Below are 6,450 nucleotides of genomic sequence, written 5' to 3' on the forward strand. Positions count from 1 at the left end.
CATCCTCCTCTTTCTCTTCAACCAAACTCTCTTCTTCTTCATCCTCGTTGTCTGATTTCTCATCAACCTCCATGTCTTCCACTTCATTGTCTTCCACTTCATAGTCTTCCTCCTCCTTGTCTTCCACTTCATTGTCTTCCTCCTCCTTGTCTTCCTCCTCCATGTCTTCCACTTCATTGTCTTCCTCCTCCTTGTCTTCCTCCTCCTTGTCTTCCTCCTCCTTGTCTTCCTCCTCCTTGTCTTCCTCCTCATTGTCTTCCTCCTCATGGTCTTCTTGCACTTGTTCCTCCTCGCGCTCTTTTGCCTCTCCTTCAGCCTTCTTGACCTCCTCTTCCATCGTAGGTTTGGGCTCTTCTACATCCCACGGCCATGGCAGATATTTCCTCTGAGCTTCGCGGTTCATTGGCATGAGGCGCTAAGAAAAAGAAAATTTTCAGTCAATTGTCTATTGAGATGTTACTATAAAATCTTTACATCTATAAAAGAACATGGATAAATCTGTTATAGAAAGAACATAATAACCAGTATGATCACTGACCTCCATCTTGATGATTGGGGATGGTAAGAATTTTGTGCAGTAAATCAGCTGCTGTAGAACCCTCTCCTCTGTGGTGCTGGGGTAAGCTGAAGAGAGAAACAACCAGATAATGGGATCAGACATAAAACTACACCATAAACCATAACATAACATTACAAAAATATTCCTTTAATCTGTCATCAATGGGACATGAAAGGTGTTGTTTTTTTTTAAAATATTCTGGATTATTGGACGGGCATATAAAAGTATAGAAATCTTAGTTTCAATCTTCAATTTCCTTACTGGATCTCTCTGCTCAGTCTTCCACATTATAGTTCAGTTCTGTGCTAAATTATCAAATTTTCGGGATTATCAGATACAAAGGAATGTTACTGTATTTTGAGATCATCTATCAATCACTTTCTTGTGGTATAGTCTAATTATTAAAAAAAACTCACTTATGAAGGGTCTAAGTCCAAAAGCGGATTCCTGCTGCCGATAGATGCCCTAAAGAGAAGATAATCCAGTAAGTGACCACTTATCCCTCCTCAGGAATGGACAGTAGGACAAGGGGTCAGTTTTACAAATGAGCAGCCGGTGATTTGTGGACTTGTTACCTGTCCGGGATCTTACTCAATAAGCCGCTACTTGTCTGAGTGGACAGCCGGCCACATGGACTTCTCCTGCTGGATCCAAGTCTGCTGCTACATGTCCATCACAGGGAAGGAAAAAAACAAGACAATGAAGCCACTGACCTCCAGAGATCTGCTGCCCGCTGCCATCCTGTACCCGTCCTGAACTGTAGAATCCAAATCACAAGCTGAAACACAAAAAAGAGATGTAGTCCCAGATCTGATAAAGACCCAAAATCCTGCAACTTTCCACATGTATGAATAGTGAATGTCCAAAAATATATATATATTTTTTAATCTAACAAGATCCAAAATTCTGAGGTGAATAATTAATTGTTCAGGACTCTAATTGCATACGGTACCTTCAAGTTTGTGGCCTGTGATTGGTGCCTCAGGTCATATGATCTATGACCCATAAGGAATAGCAGTGCACAAGTACAGACCACGCAGCGCCATAATCTAGACAGTGCAGTGCTTGGCGGTCCTATAGCTCCCATAGATCTTGCATGAGGTGTCAGTGTGCGGCTGCATCTCTTCTTACAATCTCCTCCACACTGCGGTCGTCCGGTTGTGGAGGAGAGCAGGGGCGTAGCTATAGGGGTGCAGAAGTAGCAGTAGTACCCAGACCCTGATACCTGAGGGGACCAGAGGCTAAAAAAGAAGACACCAGTATGACAAATATCACATAGTAGATGGGGGCCCTGATATAAATATCACACTGGGGACCAGGAGTTTCACAATATGCCTCTGGAGAAATGTATACTGGGGACCCTAGTATTATTGATCGTGGGCGTCCCGGCAGTGATTAAACATTTATGGCCCCTCCGGTGTATAGGTGAGAAATGTTTCTGGTGGGAGAATCTGTATCTGTAGCCGTATAAGAGGAGGAATATAAGTAATACTGGACACAAATACATATGGTATATGGGATTTCATTGCTGCCCTATATATATGACATGAATTTTTTGTCTATGTTAATTCCATTCACAAGTACAGAATACACCCCAAAACATCAAACAAAGTGTCTCCAGTTACAGCGTCATAAGAGTGACCCTATAAACAGTTCCAGCATACTGCCCCTCAGTAAAAATAATGGCAGCAATGCCCCCACATAAATAATGCCAGCAGAGTGCCCCTAATAAACATTACTGGCAGCAGAAAGTCCCTAAGAAACATTACTGGCAGCAGAGAGTCCCTAATAAACATTACTGGCAGCAGAGGGTCCCTAACAAACATTACCGGCAGCAGAGAGCCACTTATAAATATTACTTGCAGCAGAGAGTCCCTAATAAACATTACTGGGAGCAGAGAGTCCCTAAGAAACATTACTGGCAGCAGAGAGTCCCTAATAAACATTACTGGCAGCAGAGAGCCACTTATAAATATTACTTGCAGCAGAGAGTCCCTAATAAACAGTACTGGCAGCAGAGAGTCAATAATAAAGAGTACTGGCAGCAGAGAGTCCCTAATAAACATTACTGGCAGCAGAGAGTCCCTAATAAATATTACTGTCAGCAGAGAGTCCTTAATAAACATTATTGGCAGCAGAGAGTCCCTAATAAACATTACTGGCAGCAGAGAGTCCCTAATAAACATTACTGGCAGCAGAGAGAACCCTACTAAACATTACTGGCAGTAGAGAGTCCCTAATAAACATTACTGACAGCAGAGAGTCCCTTATAAACATTATTGGCAGCAGAGAGTCCCTAATAAACATTACTGGCAGCAGAGAGTCCCTAATAAACATTATTGGCAGCAGAGAGTCCCTTATAAACATTACTGGCAGCAGAGAGTCCCTAAGAAACATTACTGGCAGCAGAGAGTCCCTAATAAACATTACTGGCAGCAGAGAGTCCCTAAGAAACATTACTGGCAGCAGAGAGTCCCTAATAAACATTACTGGCAGCAGAAGGTCCCTAATAAACATTACCGGCAGCAGAGAGCCACTTATAAATATTACTTGCAGCAGAGAGTCCCTAATAAACATTACTGGGAGCAGAGAGTCCCTAAGAAACATTACTGGCAGCAGAGAGTCCCTAATAAACATTACTGGCAGCACAGGGTCCCTAACAAACATTACCGGCAGCAGAGAGCCACTTATAAATATTACTTGCAGCAGAGAGTCCCTAATAAACAGTACTGGCAGCAGAGAGTCAATAATAAAGAGTACTGGCAGCAGAGAGTCCCTAATAAACATTACTGGCAGCAGAGAGTCCCTAATAAATATTACTGTCAGCAGAGAGTCCTTAATAAACATTATTGGCAGCAGAGAGTCCCTAATAAACATTACTGGCAGCAGAGAGTCCCTAATAAACATTACTGGCAGCAGAGAGAACACTACTAAACATTACTGGCAGTAGAGAGTCCCTAATAAACATTACTGACAGCAGAGAGTCCCTAATAAACATTATTGGCAGCAGAGAGTCCCTAATAAACATTACTGGCAGCAGAGAGTCCCTAATAAACATTATTGGCAGCAGAGAGTCCCTTATAAACATTACTGGCAGCAGAGAGTCCCTAAGAAACATTACTGGCAGCAGAGAGTCCCTAATAAACATTACTGGCAGCAGAGAGTCCCTAAGAAACATTACTGGCAGCAGAGAGTCCCTAATAAACATTACTGGCAGCAGAAGGTCCCTAATAAACATTACCGGCAGCAGAGAGCCACTTATAAATATTACTTGCAGCAGAGAGTCCCTAATAAACAGTACTGGCAGCAGAGAGTCCCTAATAAACAGTACTGGCAGCAGAGAGTCCCTAATAAATATTACTGGCAGCAGAGAGTCCTTAATAAACATTATTGGCAGCAGAGAGTCCCTAATAAACATTACTGGCAGCAGAGAGAACCCTACTAAACATTACTGGCAGTAGAGAGTCCCTAATAAACATTACTGACAGCAGAGAGTCCCTAATAAACATTACTGGCAGCAGAGAGTCCCTAATAAACATTATTGGCAGCAGAGAGTCCCTAATAAACATTACTGGCAGCAGAGAGTCCCTAATAAACATTATTGTCAGCAGAGAGTCCCTAATAAACATTACTGGCAGCAGAGAGTCCCTAATAAACATTATTGGCAGCAGAGAGTCCCTAATAAACATTACTGGCAGCAGAGAGTCCCTAATAAACATTACTGGCAGCAGAGAGTCCCTAATAAACATTATTGGCAGCAGAGAGTCCCTAATAAACATTATTGGCAGCAGAGAGCCACTTATAAACATTAATGGCAGCAGAGTCCCTAATAAACATTATTGGCAGCAGAGACTCCCTTATAAACATTAATGGCAGCAGAGAGTCCCTAATAAACATTATTGGTAGCAGAGAGTCCCTAATAAACATTACTGCCAGCAGAGAGTCCCTAATAAACATTATTGGCAGCAGAGAGTCCCTAATAAACATTACTGGCAGCAGAGAGTCCCTAATAAACATTACTGGCAGCAGAGAGTCCCTAATAAACATTATTGGCAGCAGAGAGCCACTTATAAACATTAATGGCAGCAGAGTCCCTAATAAACATTATTGGCAGCAGAGACTCCCTTATAAACATTAATGGCAGCAGAGAGTCCCTAATAAACATTATTGGCAGCAGAGAGTCCCTAATAAACATTACTGCCAGCAGAGAGTCCCTAATAAACATTACTGGCAGCAGAGAGTCCCTGATAAACATTACTGGTAGCAGAGAGTCCCTATTAAACATTATTGGCAGCAGAGAGTCCCTAATAAACATTATTGGCAGCAGAGAGCCCGTAATAAACATTATTGGCAGCAGAGAGACCCTAATAAACATTACTGGCAGCAGAGAGTCCCTAATAAACATTACTGGCAGCAGAGAGTCCCTAATAAACATTATTGGCAGCAGAGAGTCCCTAATAAACATTACTGGCAGCAGACAGTCCATAATAAACATTATTGGCAGCAGAGAGTCCCTAATAAACATTATTGGCAGCAGAGAGTCCCTTATAAACATTAATGGCAGCAGAGTCCCTAATAAACTTTATTGGCAGCAGAGAGTCCCTAATAAACATTACTGGCAGCAGAGAGTCCCTAATAAACATTACTGGCAGCAGAGAGTCCCTAATAAACAATACTGGCAGCAGAGAGTCCCTAATAAACATTACTGGCAGCAGAGGGTCCTATATAACCAGTTCGAGCAGACGCTTCCCATCACACAACCATAGAATAAATGATAAAATGCTGGCAGCCTGCAGCCACCACTAGGGGGAGCACACAATTTCCTTATTTATACAGGTTATATAGTAGTTATTTCGGGTAATATTAATACAATGTGACAGCTCCCCCTAGTGGCGGTTACCAGCGGTCTTTGTGGGGGGTCATGTCTGCTCTGTCAGGAGTTTAGGAGATCTGCCCTATTTCGGGAAACTCACAGACAATCCGGGATTTGGGGTAAATGATAAATTCCTAATAACATGAATGAAGCATCATGGGAGATGAGATAAATGGGGGTCAGTTATATCACATTATGGAGGAACTCACCGACGTCCAACTTCACTCGTCGTTGTCCTGTAACAGACTGAGGACCACTGAGCGGTTGTTGTTTCAAATTGAAATCCAGCGATCCCATTGGCTGCTGATGTTCAGTGATATATGGAACAGTAAATTTAAAGGGACATGACTCTTATTTCACTAGACTGCAGTTATTATATGTTTGCTATCATTCTGCTTATAACATGAAGCTGTGGAGATAATCTGCAGGGACGGGTTATATTTCTCTTAATATTGGGATTGGGATTAGAGGTTATATCATTTTCTATCCTGTATCAGGACATTTCTTTTATAATTTGACATATTATTAAGTATCAATGTGCCATGAAGGATCTGATATCTAAAATCACAGTTGTTTAATGGACGTTGCAGTTTAACCCCTTCCTGAGCAGGTTATTTGGGGCCTCAGTGATCAGATCTCGGGGTTTCCATCTCTTTATCATTCCAGTGTTTGATTTATTTCTATCATTTTATTGTAAATGATAATGGGAGTCGGATGACGGCAAATAAGCACCAAGACCCTCTGTGCTAAGTGGTCAGGGGTGTCGTGGTCTCATCCAGCATCAGAAGGGGGCGCTGTTTTTCTCTTTGCTATGAGGCCCCATCAATTCCTTCAGAAACATTTGTGCTGCCGATCAGAGAGATTTACCATTCAGGAGCATAATAAAGCTGGGTGACAAGTCCTATGTGAGCTGTAATGGCAGCTGTACTGGTTGTCACCCAGCTTTCCCAGTCTCCTGAATGACAGGTCTGCCTAATTATACAGTGACCCAGCCCCTGCTGTTATATTGCTGCATAAT

At 42.3% G+C, this 6,450-nt stretch overlaps 1 long non-coding RNA gene across 1 annotated transcript; it reads right to left on the bottom strand.

The window, feature by feature from the left end:
- Positions 1 to 246: 246 nt before the first annotated feature.
- On the bottom strand, positions 247 to 1,055 carry LOC142682171 (uncharacterized). The gene is made up of 3 exons (XR_012853949.1): positions 976 to 1,055; positions 539 to 624; positions 247 to 415 (listed from the first exon to the last, which is right to left on the bottom strand). It is a non-coding gene; the product is annotated as an uncharacterized LOC142682171 (long non-coding RNA).
- Positions 1,056 to 6,450: the final 5,395 nt, after the last annotated feature.

This window comes from Rhinoderma darwinii (genome assembly GCF_050947455.1).
Source record: "Rhinoderma darwinii isolate aRhiDar2 chromosome 3 unlocalized genomic scaffold, aRhiDar2.hap1 SUPER_3_unloc_10, whole genome shotgun sequence".
Lineage (NCBI taxonomy): Eukaryota > Metazoa > Chordata > Amphibia > Anura > Rhinodermatidae > Rhinoderma > Rhinoderma darwinii.